The 24,238-nt window shown below is 40.2% G+C and overlaps 1 protein-coding gene across 1 annotated transcript in view; it reads right to left on the bottom strand.

The window, feature by feature from the left end:
* CHODL (chondrolectin) overlaps positions 1 to 20,664 on the bottom strand; it is a 593,574-nt gene extending 572,910 nt beyond the window's left edge. The window contains exon 1 of the mRNA XM_081572699.1: positions 20,474 to 20,664. The gene's annotated coding sequence lies outside the window, so the exon portion shown is untranslated. The remainder of the gene's footprint in view (positions 1 to 20,473) is intronic.
* Between the last annotated feature and the right edge of the window lie 3,574 nt (positions 20,665 to 24,238).

Here is a 24,238-nt window from a genome sequence, read left to right as displayed (position 1 = left end):
ATCCAGAATACCCAGACAGTGGCTGAAAATAAACCACACCAAAGTCACCTCACCATGAAATCTTAAAATACTGAGACAGAGGCAAGCCTCGGGTGGAGGCAGGGGGTTGGTCACCTAAAAGCATAGAGATTCTGAATAGTTTCACATTTTTCAGCAGTACACTACAGGTGCAAGAGCAGTGCCATAAAAAATCTGAAGGAAAATATTTCTCAACACAGATGTGTATATCCAGTCAATATATCAATTAAGCGTGAGGGAAGAATAAAGGCATTTTCAGACATCCGAGGTATCCGTTTTTTTTTACATCACCTGCACCCTCTCTCAGATAGCCACTTACAAGCTGTGCTCCCTTAAAGTCAGTGGATAAATTTTGTTTTAAGAAAAGGAAGCCGTGAGACCATACAGAGGGGGAGAAGTGGAGGGAATCAGAGAAGCCTGGTCATAAGCAATTCAATGATCACAGGCATGTGAAGACTCTAACAGTCTTTTCAGATCAGGGCAGGTTAGCATGCCTCAGGAACAAATGCTTCAGGGATATACATCACAATACTGGACGTGTCTGACACATCAAGAGATTTAAGCAATTGGCAGAACATTTCTATTAAGAATGCATAGGAAACTATTGTTTTTTTTCAATTAAAGGATAACTTTTTAATCCAGAGAAAATACAATTGTGAATCAGAGAAACGATCATGCTTATATAAGTCACTGTATTCTATAAAGCATAGCTGTGAATAATATTTACATCATCATCATAATGCAGTAATTTTGCTCTGTCACAAATTATGAAATAACTATACTAGACAGATGGGAAGCAAAAAAGAATGGATGTACTGGGGTGGGGTTAAAGTATAAGGACTAAAGAAAACTCATCTTCCAAAATGAGATATGCTAATATTAATTTGTTGTTGTTATAATGTTATAGTGTTAGTTGCTCAGTCATGTCTGACTCTTTGTGATCCCATGGAATGTAGCCTGCCAGGTTCCTCTGCCCATGGTATTTCCCAGGCAAGAACACTGGAGTGGGTTGCCATTTCCTTCTCTAAGAGATCTTCCCAACCCAGGAATCAAACCCAAGTCTCCTGCATTGGCAGGTGGATTCTTTACCACTGAGCCACCTGGGAAGCCCATTAATATTAATATATAATAACTAAAAAAAAAAAAAATCAAGAATGGAGACATTAGTATATAACTTGGAAAAAATAAGATCATATACTTAAGGGGAAAAACAGAACAAAACAAATAAAAGATTTTATGACGTCCCTGGTGGTCCAGTGGCTGAGACTCAGCATTTCCAATGTAAGGGGTCCAGATTTGATCCCTAGTTAGGGAACTAGATCTCACATGCTGCAACTAAGCCAAAATAAATAACTAATCAGGACTTCCCTGGTGGTCCAGTGGTTAAGACTGCATTTTTACTGCAGGGGCGCAAGTTCGATCCCTAGTTGGGGAACCAAGATGCCACATGTCGTATGATGTAGAAAAGGAAAAAAAAAAAAGATGTATTGAAAGTGGTTGCTTCTGGGTATTGAGGCTCATGAAGGGCTGTCCCAAAGCTTGCTAAAGTGGCATACTGATTATTCTGAATTAAAGTTACTTAAGAAACAACTGGTGGGAAATAAGATATAAAAAGCCACTCTGACTCCCCTCTGTCCTGCTGAAAATGAGAAATAAATCTCTCATGTAAAGAAATCCTCCCAATAACAGGAGGATAGAAAGTATCCTTATCGCAAGAGTTAGGGAATTCAAGGCTAAGAAAGCTGTGTAAGTAAATTTTGTTACTTTTTTCATTAGCTTGCTACCCCAAATACAAGCTCTTTTGTTTTGTTAAATCTTCACAAGCAATTGTGTCTTTGTCTAAAACAAAACTAACAGAAGAGGAAGATGAACAAGAATTAACTACATGAAACTGAGTGTCCTAAGGAATATGATTATAATGTTTTATAATTTTTTTCACTTGAAACATTGCTAATTTTCAAAAGATGTTTTGTTTCTCCAGATTTAAGAAAAACTTCTCCTTTATCTAACTTAGAGCATATTTGTTCTCTTTTAACAACTTAGAGCAGTTTGATAAATTTTATCTTTGTAAGCAGAATAGAAATGTTGATCATTTTTCTCCCTGACTGATCCCTCTGGAACTCAGAAAACTCACAGTGATTATTCTTAATTTGCATGGCAATACAGTTGTTTAAATAAGTTCAATAAGAATCTACTCTTCTTGTAAAAGGACACAATTGGAAACATTGATTTTATTGCCAAGGTTTTAGCTGGAATTTCATATTTGAGAATGAACATAGATTCAGATATGACCAGACAGCTTTGAGGAACTAAGATTGACTTTATGGAGCCAATTAAGTCTCTTGGAAAATCAGCCTGGTACCTTGCTTACAGGTTTCCCAGAAACCTTACCAGGTCCGTAAGGAAGATCGGTTCCTCGGCAAGCCCAGGAATCTCAGGATATTTTGGGGACCTCAAGAAGAAAGGCATTCACTCAAATCTATCAATATTGCAGGTGATATCTGATGGCAAGTGTTTGACTTGGCTTCTTAGCCCTGAGAGGCTATTAAAAGTTTGCTCTGGGACTTCCTTGGTGGTCCATTGGTTGGGAATCTGCCTGCCAATGCAGGGAACGTGGTTTTGATCCCTGGTCTGGGTAGATTCCACGTGCTGAGGGGCAGCTGAGCCCATGTGCCACAACTACTAAGCCTATGTGCAAAAGCTACTGAAGCCCTTGTACCTAGAGCCTGTATCCCACAACAAGAGAAGCCACCGCAATGAGAAGCCCACGCACCACAACTAGAGGGTAGCCCCTGCTTGCCATGAGGCAAGAAAGCCTGTGCACAGCAAAAACAGACCCAGGGCAGACTCCCACAAAATAACTGATTTTTTTAAAACGTTTGATCTGAAGATTCCTTATGAAAAGTTCCAGCAAAACAGATTTTTTAAAACCTGTATAGTAATCACTGTTCTTGCAGAATTCATATAAATAACCATGTCAAATGTATTAAATCTAGACTTATTTTGCAAACAAATAGTAACCACTGTTCTTGGCGAATTCATATAAATAACCACGTCAAATGTATTAAATCTAGACTTATTTTGCAAATAAATTAGTCTTAAAGGCTATCTTTGGTAAAAGTATAAGTGATTTTAGAGAGAAAAATTATGTTTCCGTGGAAGATATCAGATTCTAGTTTTACTAATTGTCTTCAAGATTTTGTTTTCTACCTATTAACTGGATGGAATCTTTAATTCTTCTGGTATCCTTCAATATCTGGATACAACTCTTGAAACAGGTTTCAAATTTTTCCTCCCATCCTTTTGACTTGGGATGATTGCCTAAGATTGTCTTTTTTTCCTGAAGCCCTGCAGATCGAAGCTAGATAACTTGATATAAACTTCAAAGAAATCACAGAAATTGCTCATATTTTTAAGCAATCTTCGTCATGCCTGTTGTGCAGGCTGCTCAGAAAGTTTTCCTGAATGCTCGATAAGATCATCAGAGACATTTCAAACTGCAAAAGATGCTTCAACTTTTGACATCTAGAAATCTCCTTGACTAGCTGCCTCCTGGGCTCAGAAACTGACTTATAGTTGGCTCCAATCTCCAATTATTAACCTCTGTTTTTCTTTGTTTCCATAGATACATCTCTTCTCAAATACCCAATTACTTGTGCAATGTAGGCCTGACTTTGGGAGCCCACCTGTATCATCATCTCCTGAAACGACTTCAACTAAACTGACCTATGCTCAGGACTAAGAACCTGATTCAATGAAATGATAGAACAATCCATCAGCTCAGCTTTTAATATGTGAAACTTCCAGGGAAGTCTTAGAGGAGAAAACTGTGGGGGCTCAAGGCAAGCTACCCTCAAAGATACCAAATGACATATCAATTATTTCAAATTAAAGTCACTTGAGAAACAACTGGCAAAAAAAAAAAAAAGTGATATTAGAACACTCTGACCCTCCTCTTTCCCCCTGAAAGTGAGAAAGAAATCTCCCATGTAAAGGTACCTTCTATATACCAAGGAGGATAGAAAACATCCTCAACACCAAAAGTTAGGGAATTCAAGACGAAGAAAGTTATATAAACAAACTTTGTTACTTCTTCATTTGTCTGCTACCCCAAGCACAATACCCGTTGTTTCGTTAAATCTTCACAAATAATTGTTTCCTCTGTGTAAAGATGATATATAAACAGTCTGCTTTGATCACTTTGGGGATCCTATTTCTATGAGACCTTCACACCTATGAATTAATTTTTTTTCTTCTGGTTAATCTGTCTTGTGTCAATTTAATTATTAGAGCAGCCAAAAGACCTCAAGAAGGTTAACAGGGAAAACTTCCCCTCCCATGGGTAAAGAGAAGTAGATTAGAGAAACTAAATTTTTCTTTGCACATTCCTGTTGAGTTAGTTTACTCTGTAAAGTATGTGCAGCTATAACTTTCATTTTTTAAAAAAATGAGGAGAAAAGGGTACAAGGGAAAAAAAGCCAAAGTTGCATGCCAGTGATAGAATCATACACAAATTCCTTCCACCCCCAGTGTTTTCTCTTCTAAGCCTACCCTAGGTTTTCTGTTTTATGTCACAATTCCTGCCTCCAAATCCTTCTACTCAATTTCCCTATGACCCCTCTCACATCTTACCTGCTTGTATTTCTTGCTAAGAATTATGAATCTAGTACTTTTAAACAGTTCTATATACTCAATCTACATCTCTAATTATGACAAAGTTTTTGAGAACTGAAAGCATGTCTTGTTCTTCTTTGAAAACCTAACACCTGATTCTATTCTTGCAATGGTGTGGAGACACGTAAATATTTCTTAGTAATTATTTTTTGAACATATATTAAGTGATAGAGTCACTTTATACATGTCATCTAATTTCATGCTAGAACAACTCTGCAAGGGGGGGGTTAATAATTGTCATTTTACAGATGAAGTGGGAAAAAGAGGAATGGCAATAAAAATTTCACCACAACTCTTGAGTGTGAGAAATATCACATTTCTTCAGATTAAACTGCTTAAAGAAAGTAGCTATCACCTGGGTAGGAAATTCTATTTCAGTCATTTCTGGACTCCCTTCCTCCACTCCTATTTCCAGGTGATGCAAAGGCTGGGGGTGGGGACTGTCTTCTGCAAGCTGAAATACTGAAAGACGGCCGTGATCCCCAATGATAGGCTCTCAGTCCAGGACACCTGGATAATCTTGACCCAGAGTTCCTATCATCTCCATTCCCAAGGCGGTGGCTCCTAGAGACCTTCCTCCCTAGAGTCTGCTAGGAACCCACTCACTGGGAGTTAACAAGTAGGGCAGGGGTGGGTTACCTCTTTTGAAAACCACCCAAATCTATTTCCTCCTGCTGTTTCAAGGAACTACTGCCAGTAGTCAGTTCTCTTTCCATTCCCAGCACCCCTCAAAATGCCATTATCTTTCTTCTCTTCCACTCTAGGTGATGGGGCATAATCCCCTCAATGATTATACTTTTCCAATCCCACTCCCCCCTACCTCCCACCCCCCACCCAAAGAAATACACACAAAGAATGAAGCAAGCCTCTGGCAACATCTGCTTTCCATCAGCAACCCAAGGCCCCTGGGGCAAAGGAACACAATGGCTTGGCTACTTTCTTGGAATGGGAAGGGGATAAAAAAAAACCCTTAGCAGTGAAAACAAAGTGCAATATATTTTTGTTTTGTAGAGAAAAACAAATCCTGCCTCCAATAGAAACACACACATACATCTATAATATGAACATAGAAAAGTATTTATACAATTATATCTCTAACATACACAGTCGAATGAATGCCTGTGTGAAAAGGAGATTTTCACTGGAAAAGCAGTAGCTTTTATTAGAAGGACCTGTCTTGTCCTCTAGTCTCCTACTATTGCTTTTCAACCACATTCCAAACCCAAGGAAAGAACATGTTTATAAAATTGCAAAGGTCAAGGCCAGTAATGGAAATTGATTTTACATGCTCAATGTAGTGTTTTTAAAACCATGGAACCATCTAAGGAAAAAGAAAAAAATCTATTTAATTACTTGACAGTCTTTTGTAGGCCATTAAAAAGGCTCTGCAATTGTCTACCTTTCCTGAACCAACTTAACATAAATCCCTCCCATTAAAAAAGTACTTCTTAGAAATTATAGAGAATGTGTCCTTCTGAAGAGGTGAAAACTCCAGAGGATGAACTCAAACCAAGAATAATGATTCCTACATTGAAGACAAGCTGCTTCCTTTAAATGTTTTTAATGGGGCAGAAATTTTCACTGGAAGCTCCTGCCCAATACCTGAGTAGCTGATCCCTTTGAACTTGGTATTTTTCTCCCTTCATTCTCTGTTTGATGAGATGATGAGGAAGAAATCAATAGCCTTTGCTAAAGGAGCAATTATGGTGCATTTTTGCCTTGATTCTTTTTGAACTTTAGTCTATTTGATGCACACTAAAAATCTTTTCTCCATTTTTCAAAGCAAATTCATGATCAATTGAAAAATGATTTTGCTATGATTAACAATGGACTGCTTTTTAAATTCTTACCACTTGAGATAGAAAATAAAGAATAAAGTGATTATGTAAATTAGATTTAAGGAGCTGTGTCTCTGAATAATTACTTGGCTATACAAGCAAGTGTGCCTTCCTTGAGAGGTCAGTGCTCAAATGAGTCTCCTGGGACAACTATCCTCCAGGTAGGGAGGCTGCAAGTCCTTCTAAAGATCACTATGTTCATTAGATCATTAATTTAAGTAATTCCACTTAATTAAAGTTCTTGCATAAGTGTGTAGTCGAGCACTATTGTCTAGAGTTTTAGTAGTCTTTCTATAAAGTCATAATTAATTAATTATCCATTAACTATATAGCATCTATTCTTGGACAGTAACTTGGAAACCATGATTAATGGTTTGTGCTACCACTGCTGGTTTGAAACAAATTATATTTCAGATTGATATACAGTGTCCTCTCCCCATACTAACAAGACTTCACTGTATCATAAATGTTATTTTAAGGCAGGTACTCATCTAAGACTGGGCTTCCCAGGTGGTGCAGTGATAAAGAATCCACATGCCAATGAAGGAGATGCGAGTTCAGTCTCTGTGTTAGGAAGATCCCCTGGAGAAGGAAATGGCAACTCACTCCAGTATTCTTGCCTAGAAAATCCCATGGACAGAGGAGCCTGGTGGGCTACAGTCCATAGGGCTGCAAAGAGTTGGACACGACTTAGCAACTGAGCATGCATTCATCTAGGATGACTGCTACTATCTTGTCTAAGTGAAATTTACCTTTCACCTGATTCCTTCCCTTGCAGCCCAATTCAGTGAGAGTTGCTTGCTCCAGCTGGTCCTAAACCTGCAAGAGAGTTGCCATTTTTCTTCTTTCAGACTGATTTCCAGGTGCTTTTTTTTTTAATAAACTTCAATAAATTCTATTTTTCTTTTGAAATTCATTTATTTGTTCCTATGAGACCCACCTCAGATGACTGACTATGACCTTCCATAAGGTTTTGAATTACTAGGTTTTTAAGTTTTCTTTTCCATCTATGGTAGGCTAATAAATGAGAACACAAAATATATCCATGCCCTAATCCCTGCAACCTGTAAATGCTACCTTATTTGGAAGAGAATCTGATGTACTTAAATTAAGGATTTTGAGATAGGAGATTGTCCTAAATCATCTGGGTGAATCCTCAGTGCTGTCACAGGTGTGTAACTGAGCAGGGGACAGACCCCTCTTTCAGACCCCTCTGTCAGAGCTTCTCACTGAAGTACCAAGATAACAGTATCTGGTGCACATTTCCTGAATTATCTTACAGATGCTAAAACTCCCAGCACATAAAATACATTAACTACTTAATGACCATGAGCACACAGGTCCTTATTGGGGCCTAAGGGTTGATAATGTTAATCCCTGTGACATTGTCTTATTACCTTGCCATCAACCAGTCAGATGATGAAGCATGAGCTAGTCATATACCCTGTAACTCCCCTCTCACCTGGCCTTTAAAGGGCTTTCCTGAAATGCATCGGGGAGTTTGGGCTTTTTGAGCACTAGCTGTCCTGGACTCTTTGCTGGGTGCCCTGCAATAAATGCTGTACTTTCCTTCACCATAACCCAGTGTTAGTATATTGGTTTCACTGTACATGAGTGAGCAGATCCAAGTTTGGTTGCTAACCCGTGCCCTTACAAGAGAGAAAGCAGAGGGAGATTCAATATATATACAAAGGACAAGACAATATGAAGACAGAGATTTGAAGAGGATGATGGCCTTAAACATCGGAGTGATCCAGCCACAAGCCAAGGAATGCCAGAAGTTATCAGAAGCTGGAAGAGAAAAGGAATCTATTCTCCCCTACAAGCTCTGGAGTGAGGATAGCCCTGCCTAAACCTTGATTTCAGGCTACTGATATTTATTTCGGACTGCTGGCCTCCAGAACTGAGAGGAAATAAATTTCTGTGTGTGGCATTACAGAGCCATAGGAAACTAACATACTATCCAATTCTTTACCTTAATTCTCTAACACTTGGCCATCTATATAGTGCCAAGAAGTCATAAAAAAACAAATAGAGAAGGACTCACAAAAGCCCATGAATACTCTCAGGAACAAAGAAGTAATCAGTATCTTTAATTACCAAAAAGTCAAGGTAGAGATCTTAGTGCCTATCGGATTAAGCAATTAGGAAGTAACCACAAGAAGAATAGTTTCAATATGGCGGTAGTGGTGGCAATCCATATCCAGTATCTAGTAGATTGAAAAGTGAATTGGAAGTCAGAAAGATTAAATTAATAAGAATATAACCAGTTTTCAAAAATCATGTTTGTACAAAACTGATGCTTTAGGCACAGAACCTAGGGCCCACAGAGATATTTTAATTTTTTTCAAACGTAATGAAAAAAATTAACCTTTAGGTAAAATAAAGTGTTTTAATATATATTAATATACTTGTCTTTATATAAATACAATTGTAAAATATGAATGTAAAAATCACTTTGTATAAAGGAGGAGAGAGCCCATAAAAAGCAAAAATGCATGGAATTTATAAAAGTCATTATGTAGTCCTGCCTAGGAGGAGCAAGAGAAATATTAAAGAAAAGAAATCTAAGAAAAAAGAAAAATATTAAAGACATCAACTTGAGACTTCCCTGGCAGTCCAGTAATTAAGATTCCACACTTCTGCTGGGGGCACAGGTTTGATCCTTGGTCAGGGAACTAAGACCCCACATGCCATACAGTATGGCCAGTAATAATACTAATAAAGGCACCAACTAAAGAATGTTGCTAATCACCCAGTTCTACAAGAATTAAGTCATTAGCTACTGTAGTTGCTGACCTTCAAAACACTCTGAAAGAAATTCAGGACACAGGTCATGAATGAAGCCCTCTGTGCTCTGGGAAAACTGAGAGAACAGATCTTCTGCTAGTTAGACATTTTCAGGAGAAAATGTTATGAACCCCAATTCTTACATCTTCCTATACTTAGAAAAGCACTAAAATCATTAACAGAGATAATATGTTCCTTGTGACTGAGATGTGTGTTTAATTGCACGTACTCCTTTTCCAAAATCACATACACACTGATCTACCTCTTTATCTCTCTGAAAAAATTCCTCAGAGTTATCTGAGAGGCTGTCTTCTGTTCTATAGTCCTCAGTAAGTCCCCAAATAAAATTGAAATTCACAACTCACTGCATTAAAATATATATATATATATATATAAAATTGAAGTATAGTTGATTTACAAAGTTGCATTAGTGTCAGGTGTACAGCACAGTAACTTAGTTTATATATATATACATGTATAAATATATTTTTTTTCTTCGATTCTTTTTCCCTATAGGTTACTAGAAAATATGGAGTATATTTTCCTTGCTATATAGTAGGTCCTTGTTGGTTATCTGCGCAGCGGCTACGCAGCACTGGAGTGGTTGTGTGGAGATACTCCACGTCCAAGGGCAGAGAAGCCCCAGCAAGATGGTAGGCACTGGAGCGGCGGCTGCGCAGCACTAGAGCGACTTTGAGGAAATATCCATGTCCAAGGGCAAAGGAGAAGCCCCAGCAAGACTGTAGGAGGGGTGAAACCACCTTTAGAATCAAACCCCATACCTGCCAGAGACGCTTAGAGGGCTCAAACATACCTGTGCACACCAGGACCCAGAGACCCCACAGAGACTGAGACAGAACTGTGTTTGGGTGTCTCCTGAGGAGGTTCGGGTCAGCAGCGGACTGCTGCGGGGGCAGGAGCTCTGGGTGCAGCAGACCTGGGTATGGCATAAGCCCTCTTGGAGGTCACCATTAACCCACATAGAGCCGCCAGAACTTACACAGGACTGGAGAAACAGACTCTGGGAGGGCACAAACAGAACCTGTGTGCATCAGGACCCAGAAGAAAGGAGCAGTGACACCACAAGAGACTGACCCAGACTTGCCCATGAGTGTCCAGGAGTCTCTGGCAGAGGCATGGGTCGGCGGTGGCCTGCTGCACCTGGGTTGGGGGCACTGAGTGTAGCAGTGCATGCATGGGACCTTTTGAAGGAGGTCACCATTATCTTCATTACCTCTACCATAGTTTGGCCTCAGGTCAAACACCGGGAGGGAACACAGCCCAACCCATCAGCAGAAAATTGGATTAAAGATTTACTGAGAATAGCCCCACCCATCAGAATAAGACCCAGTTTGCCCCTCAGTCAGTCTCTCCCATCAGGAAGCTTCCATAAGCCTCTTATCCTTCTCCATCAGAGAGCATACAGACTGAAAACCATAATCACAGAAAACTAACCAGTCTGATCACATGCACCCAGCCTTGTCTAACTCAATGAAACTATGAGCCATGCCGTGTAAGGCCACCCAAGACGGATGGGTCATGGTGGAGAGTTCTGACAAAACATGGTCCACTGGAGAAGGGAATCGCAAACCACTTCAGTACTCTTGCCTTGAGAACCCCATGAACAGTATGGAAAGGCAAAAAGATAGGGCACTGGAAGATCAACTCCTCAGGTCTGTAGGTGCCCAATATGCTACTAGAGATCAGTGGAGAAATAACTCCAGAAAAAATGAAGAGACAGAGCCAAAGCAAAATCAACACCCAGCTGTGGATGTGACTGGTGATGGAAGTAAAGTCCGATGCTGTAAAGAGCAATACTGCACAGGAATCTGGAATGTTAGGTCCATGAATCAAGGCAAACTGGAAGTGGTCAAACAGGAGATGGCAAGAGTGAACACTGACATTTTAGGAAACAGTGAACTAAAATGGACTGGAATGGGTGAATTTAACTCAGATGACCATTATATCTACTACTGTGGGCAAGAATCCCTTAGAAGAAATAGAGTAGCCATCATAGTCAACAAAAGAATCTGAAATGCAGTACTTGGATGCAATCTCAAAAACAACAGAATGATCTCTGTTCATTTCCAAGGCAAACCATTCAATATCACAGTAATCCAAGTCTATGCCCCAACCAGTAATGCTGAAAAAGCTGAACTTGAACGGTTCTATGAAGACCTATAAGACCTTCTAGAACTAATACCCAAAAAGAGGTCCTTTCCATTATAGGGGACTGGAATGCAAAAGTAAGAAGTCAAGAAATACTGGAGTAACAGGCAAATGTGGCCTTGGAGTACAGAATGAAGCAGGGCAAAGGCTAACAGAATTTTGCCAAGAGAATGTGCTGGTCATAGCAAACACCCTCTTCCAACAACACAAGAGAAGACTCTACACATGGCTATCACCAGATGGTCAATACTGAAGTCAGACTGATTATATTCTCTGCAGCCAAAGATGGAGAAGCTCTATACAGTCAGCAAAAACAAGACCAGGAGCTGACTGTGGTTCAGATCATGAACTCATAATTGCCAAATTCAGACTTAAATTGAAGAAAGTAGGGAAAACCACTAGATCATTCAGGTATGACCTAAATCAAATCCTTTATGACTATACAGTGGAAGTGACAAATATATTCAAGGGATTAGATCTGATACAGTGCCTGAAGAACTATGGACGGAAGTTGGTGACATTGTACAGGAGGCAGTGATCAAGACAGTCCCCAAGAAAAAGAAATGCAAAAAGGCAGAATGGTTGTCTGAGGAGGCCTTACAAATAGCTCTGAAAAGAAGAGAAGCGAAAGGCAAAGGAGAAAAGGAAAGATATAACCATTTGAATGCAGAGTTCCAAAGAACAGCAAGGAGAGAGATAAGAAAGCCTTCCTGAGTGATCAATGCAAAGAAATAGAGGAAAACAATAGAATGGGAAAGACTAGAGATCTCTTCAAAAAAATCAGAGATATCAAGAGAACTTTTCATTCAAAGAAGAGCACAATAAAGGACAGAAATTGTATGGACCTAAGAGAAGCAGAAGATATTAAGAAGAGGTGGCAAGAATACACAGACAAACTATACAAAAAAGATATTCATGACCCAGATAATCACGATGATGATTACCTAGAGCCAGACATCCTGGAGTACGAAGTCAAGTGGGCCTTACGGAGCATCACTACGAACAAAGTTAGTGGAGGTGATGGAACTCCAGTTGAGCTATTTCGAATCCTAAAAGATGATGCTGTGAAAGTGCTGCATTCAATATGCCAGCAAATAAGGAAAACAGCAGTGGCCACGGGACTGGAAAAGGTCAGTTTTCATTCCAATCCCAAAGAAAGGCAATGCCAAAGAATGCTCAAATGACTGCACAAGTGCACTCATCTCATACGGCTAGCAAAGTAATGCTCAAAATTCTCCAAGCCAGGCTTCAACAGTACGTGAACCGTAAAATTCCAGATGTTCAAGCTGGATTTAGAAAAGGCAGAGGAACCAGAGATCAAGTTGCCAACACCCATTGGATAATTGAAAAAGCAAGACAGTTCCAGAAAAACATCTACTTCTGCTTTATTGACTATGCCAAAGCCTTTGACTGTGTGGATCACAACAAACTGAGGAAAATTCTTCAGGAGATGGGAATACCAGACCACTTGACCTGCCTCCTAAGAAATCTGTATGCAGGTCAAGAAGCAACATTTAGAACTGGACATGGAACAACAGACTGGTTCCAAATAGGAAAAGGAGTACGTCAAGGCTGTATATTGTCACCCTGTTTATTTAACTTATATGCAGAGTACATCATGAGAAATGCTGGGCTGGAAGAAACACAAGCTGGAATCAAGATTGCCTGGAGAAATATCAATAACCTCAGATATGCAGATGACACCACCCTTACGGCAGAAAGCGAAGAACTAAAGAGCCTCTTGATGAAAGTGAAAGAGGAGAGTGAAAAAGTTGACGTAAAACTCAACATTCAGAAAACTAAGATCCCGGCATCTGGTCCCATCACTTCATGGCAAATAGATGGAGAAACAGTGGAAACAGTGACAGACTTTATTTTGGGGGGCTCCAAAATCACTGCAGATGGTGACTGCAGCCATGAAATTAAAAGACGCTTGCTCCTTAGAAGAAAAGTTATGATCAACCTAGAGAGCTTATTAAAAAGCAGAGACATTACTTTGCCACATTACTTTGCCAACAAAGGTCCATCTAGTCAAAACTATGGTTTTCCCAGTAGTCATGTATGGATGTGAGAGTTGGACTATAAAGAAAGCTGAGTGCTAAAGAGTTGATGCTTTTGAACTGTGGTGTTGGAGAAGACTCTTGAGAGTCCCTGTGACTGCAAGGAGATCAAACCAGTCCATCCTAAAGGAAATCAGTCCCAAATATTCATTGGAAGGACTGATGCTGAAGCTGAAACTCCAATATTTTAGCCACCTGATGGGAAGAACTGACTCATTAGAAAAGATCCTGATGCTAAGAAAGATCGAAGGCGGGAGGAAAAGGGGACAACAGAGGATGAGATGGTTGCATAGCATCACCGACTCAATTGACATGAGTTTGAGTAAACTCCAGGAGTTGGTGATGGACAGGGAGGCCTGGCATGCTGCACACATGGCGTCACAAAGAGTTGGACATGACTGAGTAACTGAAATGAACTGAGCTGTTGGTTATCTATTTTATATGTAGTAGTATGTATATATTAACCACACTCTCCTAATTTATTGCTCTTCCACTGCTTTCTCCTTTGGTACATATAAGTTTGTTTTACATGTCTGTGGGTCTATTTATGTTTTGTAAATAATTTCATGTGTATCTCTTTTTTTTTTAATTTCAGATATAATTGTGCACATTTATTTCAGTCAATAAATCAGAGATCTTGACTAAACTAGCATAAATTTATAGTCAAACTAAGAGAGCAAAAAACCTAGAAGAATAGAAGATTGTGATGAGGGAATGGGATGTGAGAGTTCTAAGTTTTCAGAAATAGAAAAGGGTCTCACAGATGATGAGAAGCTCTGGGATATTGTAGTGAAAGGTGGAAGAAAGGTAGTATAGGAAACAAGTGTGGGAGAGGAGCAAGTAGGGGTATGAGACTAAGAGATTAAAAACTACTATACTATGTAAAAAAAAAAAAAAATGGGGCTTCTTTGGTGGCTCAGAGGGTAAAGCGTCTGCTTGCAATGCAGGAGACTTGGGTTCGATCCCTGGGTGGAGACGATCCCCTGGAGCAGGAAATGGCAACCCACTCCAGTATTCTTGCCTGGAAAACCCCATGGACAGAGAAGCCTGTTGGGCTACAGTCCCTGGACAGACAGAAAATGAACTCATGGTTGCTGGAGGGAACGCATAGTTAGGGATTTGGGGGAGGTCATGAACACACTGCTATATTTAAAATGGATAACCAACAAAGATCTACTGAACAGCACATGGAACTCTGCTCAATGTTATGTGGTAGCCTGGATGGGAGGGGGTTTGGGGTAGAATGGATACATGTATATGTCTGGCCAAATCCCTTTGTTGTTCACTTGAAACTACCACATCATTGTTAATCAGCTACACCCCAATACAAAATAAAAAGGTTAAAGTTACAAAAAAATAATAAGCAATGAGGATATATTGCAAAGGGAAATATAGTAATTATTTTATTAATTTTGAATGGAGTATTATCTACAAAAATATTGAATCACTTTGTCATTCACCTGAAACTAATACTGTAAATCAACTATACTTCAACTAAAAATAAACATAAAATATTTTGTTAAGCAAAAAAATGAAAGGTTTTAGAACAGTGAATATAATGTCTTACCAGTCTATTTCTAAAAACAAGTAATTTATAAATATGCATGAATATTCATATATATATACATATGATTATATTCTCATAAAATATTTCTGGAAGAATATTCAAAATTTGGTGATAATAATTGCTTCCAGAGAGGGGTACTGGAATACTGAAAGACATGGGGAGAAGATAATTTTCATTTGTCACTTTTTGATGAGTAGCCACTTGTAGAGTCCTCATTAATCATGGAAGTGACCTGATTACTTGAGGCAGGGTAGTGGGGGTTAGAGTTGTGCATCATATCAGATAACTCAAAGAGAGGGGGCTTTTTGGATATGACTGGGGAGTTGAGGTTTGAAAGTTACAAACCTTGGGTCCAGGTCAATATCACCCACTATTTCAGAGACGCGAATGAAGAGAAGATGGCTAGCATCTTTAAGGAAAGCTCCCTGAGAGGTGATGACTCAAGGAAAAGCCAAGTTTACATTAGGACAAGAACACAGCGAGTTCTGAGAAGAGACTGAGGATTCTGTGGAAATGGAATAAGATTTCAGGAGAGCAATAGAAAGGGTTGTGAGAGAGGTCATCAGTGGGAAGCAACGAGAAGATGACTCAGAGGAAGAAAACAAAACAAAACACAGAGCATAAAGGAGAAGAAAATTTGAAAGCAATGCCTGATGTGCCTGAATTCTAGACTGAGGGCAACAGCCATGAGAGGCATGAAAGAAATTAGCAGTTCACAAGGTTCTACAGTTTCATCAATGTCAGTATGGGCAAGAGCCCCAAGTGACTCAACAGTGTTAGCTGGTGACCCAGTCTATAAGTGCTGCAACTGGCACTGGCTAGAACCCATGTGCTCTCAACTCTCAGGTGATGGCATTTATTCAACAGGCTCTCTACACAGTGCCCCTGATAGAAATTCAGTAAGAAATGGTTTCTGTGCAGTCACAAAACTCAACCCTAAGTAGTAATGGCCACCCACATGGGGCCCTTTCCCTCAACTGCATCATCAACCTGAAATTTCACTTTCTGACCTATTTTTCCAACATCCAATCAGTCCCTATAACTGAATTTATATGTGGAATTTAAAAAACAAAACTCCTAGAAACCACAGAGGAGACTGGTGGTTGCCAGGGGTGGAGGTTGGGGGTGCAAATGGGTGAAGCTGGTCAAAGACACAAACTTCCAGTTATAGGATGAATAAGTTCTGGGAATCTAACGTCCAGCATGGCTAGAGTTAACAATACCACATTGTATACATGCAAGTTGCTAAGAGAACTTAACAGTTCTTACCACATTAAAAAAAAAGGGGGGGGGGTAGCTATGTGAGATGACAGATATATTCACTAATCTTATTAACAAACATGGTAATAATTACACAATATATATGTCTATCAAATCATCCTTTATCTACCTTAAACTTACACATGCTACATGTCAATTATATCTTAAGAGTGAAGTTAAAGTCACTCAGTCGTGCCACTCTTTGCGAACCCATGGACTATACAGTCCATGGAATTCTCCAGGCCACAATACTGGAGTGAGTAACTGTTTCCTTCTCCAGGGGATCTTCCCAACCCAGGGATCGAACCCAGGTCTCCCACATTGCACACGGATTCTTTACCAGCTGAAGCACCAGGGAAGCAGCTCTGTCTTAACAGAGCTAGGAGGAAAAGTCACTGGACATGATTTAAAAACAAACAAACAAACAACAACAACAACAAACAGATACCTAAGACACACCTCCCAATCTGATTGAATTATTCTAAGATAGCGATCTCTTAAACTTCCCCAGGCAATTCTATGTATAGCCAAGGTTGAGGGCTAATTTACTTCAACATCTTTGTAAAGATAAAAAACTAAGGGAGATTATCCAAGGTCTGCCATCTGGAAAGTGAAAGCAGGGTAGGAAACCCAGTCTCCTGGCTCTGAGTCTAGTACTCATCCCCCTCGCATCAAGTTGCTTTGACTCATGATTCCGTCCTCTCTCTCAGTTTCCCTGGCTCTTTACCCAACCTTGAGGCAAAAATTAAAAATACCAAAATGTGACCAGAATGACCACATTCTTCACATGGATCCACATGTCCAGCTCCCACCACCTGCGGAAGCCCACACCTCTACTTCTGTGCCACGGCGTGCTGTCGCTGTGCATTGCTCAAGAACGTTGATGAAAGGTGCCGGTTGGCCCACACTACACATTCAAGCGATCTAACCTCAGTGTGTGCTCATTTTGCTTGGCCATTCTTACTCCCCTCTTTTTGTTCCTTGTCAGGCCAGCTACAGAGGCTGCTCCAAATCTTTTCACTTGCCTTAGATCTGTATCCCCTCATAGATTAAACCATCTGATATTAATGTTATCTATCCCCCTAGTCTCTCCTTTGCCTGAAACCATCTCTATATTTTCATCTGTTCTCTTTTCATGTCTAACTTTTGCCTATGATTAGATTTAACCTCCTTCCCCTCCCCTTTCTTTCCCTCTGATACATATTCTGTCTTCCTCTCTTTCTCCAGTCAAGCATTTCTTCTCTATTGCCTCTTTCCTTTCAGCCTAATAACTTAGGAGTTTTCCTCATCTTTAAAGCAATGCTTCCCTTACAATTACAGCTGCATTAAAGCTACCATCACACCCCAATTTTTCTTTCTCTGTTTAACTTTTCTATTAGATGGTTTAAAGTCACTCTTAGTGTTTCTACCTCTTCCCTGTAATGTGACTTCCAACATTTAACTGCTGAAACCATGCTCTTATTTACATATGCTGGATTATTTGTCAAAATTAAGCCTCATTTATTGTCCTTGCACTAAGGAGCACTCTCTTACTTTGAAACTTTCTTTCCCCTTTTTTTCATTGCATCGCAGAACTGCATTCTCAATAATTTTATTTTTGCTCCCTCTCTCTCCCTTTCTTTCTCTCTGCTTCTGTCTCTTCTGGCTCTCAATTTTATGACCTCATCTCAGTACCTCAGGCTGTACCCATGGACTAGCAATACTGCTGCATCCTGAGAGCTGGTCAGATGTATAGCATTTCGGGCCCCACTTTAGACCTACCGAGTCAGAGTCTGTAGTTCAATAACATGCCCAGGTGATTCGTATACATGGTAAAGCTTCAGAAGCATTGCTCTACGTTTCTGCCCTTGGCCTTTCTCTCTAACCTTTGTTCACTCTATTCTTGATATGATACCAAACTCCAAGTAACCATTCTAAACAAAAATCCCGCAATTTATTCCTCTGACCATGAGTTCCTTCCATCCTTTACACCATGCCCCCATTTTCAGAGCTTTCGAACATCCGCTATGAGCTTTTAATGGACAATGTATTATGTTCAAAGGAAGTCTTCATCTCTTCTCTGTTCTTTCTTCCTTATAACAATTAATGACTACTCTCCTAGGCACCTGAGGTTATAATTTTTTATTGCTGTTATTTCTGATTCCGTTTTCTCTGCAACTGACCTTCACACAATAAAGCATATAATCATAATTGGTTCCATCCCTTAAACATCTTTTGCATTCCTATTACTTAAAACACATAGAATGATAGAAAGATAATCACTTATGGTGAGTTATGAGCCAGGTATTCTTCTAAGAGCTTTACAAATATAAACTCATTTAAACTTGCCCTTGTTAGACAATAGTATCTAATTATCTTATCATCTTATAGACTCTGGTCATTTTTCACTTAGATCTCTGCTGCTTACTTCCCACCTACTTACCTCCACACTCTCTTCAGTCACGGACCATATGATGAAAATCCTCACTAACCTTTGTGTATTGTATAAAGTAAAGTTTACAGGGTAAGTCCATAAGATTATCTTATTTAACCCTCTTGAGAAAAATAGAAACGAAAAACTATGAACAAGGTGTTTATATTTCCATTTTACAAACAAGTAAAATGGGATTCTAAGTATTTATATGATTTGTTCAAAACCAACAGCTGCCTTCTTACACTTATCCTGTGCAGCTGTCTCTTCCTGAAATACAGACAGCGCCTCCTCTTAACAAACAAAATGAAATAATGTTGATGTCTTCTAACCCTCTACAGAATGATGCAACCCACCTTTCCAATTTTAACTCCCCCATACCCTATTCTACAATTACTCACTATTCCCAGAATGTTCCGGTGCTTTCCCGATCCTGGTTTTGTTCACACTCTTCCCACTGAGACACGTTGGGACCAGGCACCCTTTGCTGCAGTGCTGCAATGCTTGCATCTGGACACACCTCTCCTTCAGCAACAAAATTTAAAGAAACTGTATGGGACTGAAAATAACTGCATGCATGCCCAGTTGGTGCAAATTCTGGACAAAAGATACAAAGAGACCAAAAACTCAACTGCCACTTCTAAAAAGCCTGGGGCAAAAACTGAGTGTCAGGAGCAAAAGAAGGGTACCGTGCATGGCCCCTGCACTCAGCACCACCAGTGAAGTGAAAGTCAAAGTTGCTCAGTCGTGCCCAACTGTTTGGGATCCCATGGACTGTAGCCTGCCAGGGTCTTCTGTCCATGGGATTCTCCAGGCAAGAATACTGGAGTCGGTAGTCATTTCCTTCTCCAGGGGATCTTCCCAACCCAGGGACTGAACCCAGGTCTCCCACACTGCAAGTATATTCTTTATCATCTGAGTCAGGGAAGCCCCTCGACACCACCAGAGGGAAGAGAAAACCCCCTGAGCTACTCCTCCGGCCTGAACCCTGGACACACCCCTACCCTCACCCCATGGAAGGAATGAGCTCAGCCCCCTCTGTGGGCGAGTGAGCAAGGGAACTCCTTGTTTGTTCTTGCTCCCACCTGCTGCAGCAGGGGCCTCAGTAAAGCCTGAATTTCTTGTCTGGCCTCTAGTCAATTTCTATTGATTGAGAAAGACCAAGAACCCTAGTCATTTTCTCCACCACCTGCAATATCCTTCTTCCCATCACCATCCTAGAAAGTGGTCCCCAACACTCAAGGCCCTACTCAAAAGGCCTTAACACTAAGAAACTCATTCCCTCTCACCTAAGACAGGCCAAATCAGTGCACGCTTCTCCTCTTTTACCAAATCATTTAGAGCACAGTAAATCAGAGCATTGCTTCTGGAGTCTGAGCCCTTGGGTTCCAGGCCTGGCTGTGCCGTTTACCACCTATGGGTCTTGGACTTCAATTCCTATCAGTGAAGTGAGAAGGATAATAGTACCCAGCTCTTCCGGTTATGATGAAACACCAGGCATAGGACTAGACGCAGAGATACAGCAATGACCCAACTGATCAGCTTTCTGCAGCTGTGAAGCTTCATTTACAGGGGCAAATAAAAATAAATGAGTAAAAATAAATGTTGATATATAACTACCACCAGCAAAGTCCATTAACAGTTCTCAGGAAATAAAAATATGATCTAGATAATAAAATAGTCTAACCTTTTTCTTCCTTGGTGCTAGTCTTGGTGCTTGCTCATACAGTGCTGTACACAGAGGCCTTACACGTGACCCTTCAGACCAGAGTTCTTGGTGAGAAACAGCTGCACCAACACCTCATACTGTGTGCCGAAGCCACACACAACACAGCAATTCAAGATGGCGGCAGTGGGCTGTTAGCTGAGCCCAGCACTAGAATCCAGAGCCGGAGCAGCACAGCTATGCCTCTCTCGCGAGAACTCCGCCCCCTCCCCTCCCAGCTGACAGGGATCCCTACAAAGCAAGCCCTGCCCCCTGATCCCTATAAAGCAAACAAGGAGCTTGTTTGCCCTAAAGCAGGCTCCCACCTCTCCGTTTTCTAATCAGAGAACAAAGCTTTCCTTTCCTTTTGAGCCAAATTTGTTCTATTGGCTGGAACTCCTGACACCTGGCAGAAGGACCCTTCTTGGAGACTAACTCAGAAGGGTCCATAACATACTGTCTTAGCTAATTACCTATTCAAAGGCCCCCTAAAGAGGTGGAAAAGATCAGTTTTCATTCCAATCCCAAAGAAAGGCAATGCCAAAGAATGTTCATACCACCACACAATTGCACTCATCTCACACGCTAGCAAAGTAATGCCTGAAATTCTCCAAGCTAGGGTTCAACAGTATGTGAACCCTGAACTTCCAGATGTTCAAGCTGGATTTAGAAAAGGCAGTGGAACCAGAGATCAAATTGCCAACATCTGGTGGATCATAGAAAAAGCAAGAGAGTTCCAGAAAAATATCTACTTCTGTTTCACTGACTACGCTAAAGCCTTTGACCATGTGGACCCCAACAAACTGTGGAAAATTCTTCAAGAGATGAGAATACCAGACAACCATATCTGCCTCCTGAGAAATCTGTATGCAGGTCAAGAAGCAACAGCTAGAACTGGACATGGAACAACAGACTGGTTCCAAATTGGGAAAGGAATATATCAAGGCTGTATATTGTCAATTGTCACCCTGCTTATTTAACTTATATGCAGAGTACCCCATGCAAAATGCCATACTGGATGAAGCTCAAGCTGAAATCAAGAGTGCCAGGAGAAATATCAATAACCTCAGACATGCAGATACCACCACCCTTATGGCAGAAAGCAAAGAAGAACTAAAAAGCCTCTTGAAGAAGGTGAAAGAGGAGAGTGAAAAAGCTGGCTTAAAACTCAACATTCAAAAAACGAAAATCATGGCATCTGGTCCCATCACTTCATGGCAAATAGATGGGGAAACAATAGAAACAGTGACAGACTTTGTTTTGGGGGGCTACAAAATCACTGCAGCTGGTGACTGCAGCCATGAAATTAAAAGATGCTTGCTCCTTGGAAGAAAAAATATGACCAACCTAGACAGTATATTAAAAAGCAGAGACATTACTTTGTCAGCAAAGGTCCATCTAGTCAAAGCTATGGTTTTTCCAGTAGTCATGTATGGATATGAGAGTTGGACCATAAAGAAGGCTGAGCACCAAAGAACTGATCCTTTGGAACTCTGGTGTTGGAGAAGACTCTTGAGAGTCCCTTGGACTGCAAGGAGATCAAACCAGTCAATCCTAAAGGAAATCAACCCTGAATATTCATTGCAAGGACTGATGCTGAAGCTGAAACTCCAATAATTTGGCCACCTGATGCGAAGGGCTCACTCATTGGAAAAGACCCTGATGCTGGGAAAGATTGAAGGCAGGAGAAGAAGGGGACAACAGAGGATGAGATGGTTGGATGGCATCACTGACTTAATGAACAAGCTCCGGGAGATGGTGAAGGATGGGGAAGCCTGCTGTGCTGCAGTCTACGGGGTTGCAAAGAGTTGGACACGACTGAGAGACTGAACTGAACTGATATTGTCTTTTGGACAGTAGAACTAGCCCTCCATAACCACGGGTTCCACATTTATGGATTCAACCAACCATGGATAAAAAATATTTGAAAAAAATGCCAAAAAGTTCCCAAAAGCAAAACTTGAGTTTGCTGTGCCAGAAACTATTTACATAGCATTTGCTTTGTATTAGGTATTATAAGTAATCTAGAGATGATTTAAAGAATAGGGAAAAGTAAAGTATTATATGCAAATAGGTATACCATTTTATATAACGGATTTGAGCATCTGCAAATTTTGGTATTGGTCCTGGAACCAGTCCCAGAAATGTGCTCTGCCTAGGAATTTTAGGGCACTGAAACCATCCTGTATAATAGTGTAATAATGGATACACTTGCCAAAACCACAAGCAAACCCTATTGTAAGACAGGAACTTTGGGTGATAATGTGTCATTGTAGGTTCACTGATTGCCACAGATGTACCACTTTTGTGGGGGATGTTGATACTAGGGGAGGCTGGGAGTATATGGAGAATCTGTATACTTTCCAGTCAATTTTTCTGTGAACTTAAAACTTCTCTAAAAAAATAGTGTTTAAAAAGTAAATAATAAAGTGGATTAAAAGGAAAAACTATTAAAATATTTCATGTAGTCATAATGTATCTCCTTTAAGTATGTTTCATAAAAATACTTCTTTCCTTTTGTGGATTCTCTGGCTAGATTTGCCTTGTGTTCTTTTATTTCTTGACCATGAGCAGATTACACATGATTATGGCAGTAAGTTAACTGAGAGGCAGGCAGGCAGAGGACTTAATCACTCAGTCTTTGAAGTGGGACAATTTGACCATATGAATTTGGATCTTTGTGACACCTCTGCATTTCCGTCTCCTTATTTGGAAAGTTGGAATAACAATCATTGCTACAGGGTTGTTTTGAGGAGGAGTTTAAAGTACTATGCACATATTGTATGCTAAATAAATATTAACATAGTGGACTATTATTGATTCTGGCTGTTCATAATCCAGTCCAAGTTTGTTAAGCACATCCCTATTTCCCTTCAGGGAAATACCTCTGCCAATCTCAGGCCACATAGTTTTGTTGATGCTGGCCCCACCCCAACTCCAGGTGGTACAATCTACATGGTCCAGATCCAATCAGCTCATCATATTCCCCAGGCCAGGCCAATTCATTTAGAAATGGGCAAGCAACGCAACTCAGGCTGAGAATATAGTAAGACTTTTGCTGAAACTTCTGGACAGAGTCAGTCACTCTATTCTAGAGGCCTAAAGGCTGAGAAAATGTAAGGTCTTGGGGCTGCTTAGCCCCCTTCTTTGTTGTTTGTTTGATTGTAAACAAGAGAAATTTATTTCTTGAGAAGTCCAAGATCAACGCCGATAGATTCAGAGTCTGGTGAGAGCCCACATTCTGGTTTGTAGATGGTCATGTTCCTGCTGTGTCTTCACATGGCAGAGAGAGAAAGCAATCACCCTTCTCAGGTCTATTCTTCTAAGGGCACTAATCTCATTCATAAGGGCCCTACCCTCATGACCTAATTACCTCCCAAAGGCCCCACCTCCAAATTCCATCACACTGGGGATTCAGGCTTCAACATCTGATTTGGAGCAAACATAAACATTCAGTCCATAGTAAGGAACCACCAATGGTTTGTGAGACATTTGATAAGATCATTTCAAATAACATCCTGGGGTATATTTTATTTCAAAGAATTTATTACCAAGGACAGCCTTTGGAAGAACAAGAGCATAAAGCAAATTTTGGAGACTAAAAATATCATTTATATTTCTGGTTTAAAGTATTCTAATTTTAATTAGTAGAAAAAACCTATACTCATGCCTATTTTACTAATTTGTTGTAATTTCAGTTAGGTTGAGAGTCATCATGCACTCTTTGAAAAAAATTATTAAATAATA

The sequence above is a fragment of the Giraffa tippelskirchi genome, chromosome 2, assembly GCF_054371585.1.
Source record: "Giraffa tippelskirchi isolate mGirTip1 chromosome 2, T2T-mGirTip1v1.2.pri, whole genome shotgun sequence".
Taxonomy (NCBI): Eukaryota; Metazoa; Chordata; class Mammalia; order Artiodactyla; family Giraffidae; genus Giraffa; species Giraffa tippelskirchi.
This window is presented reverse-complemented; position numbering and strand designations above follow the sequence as displayed.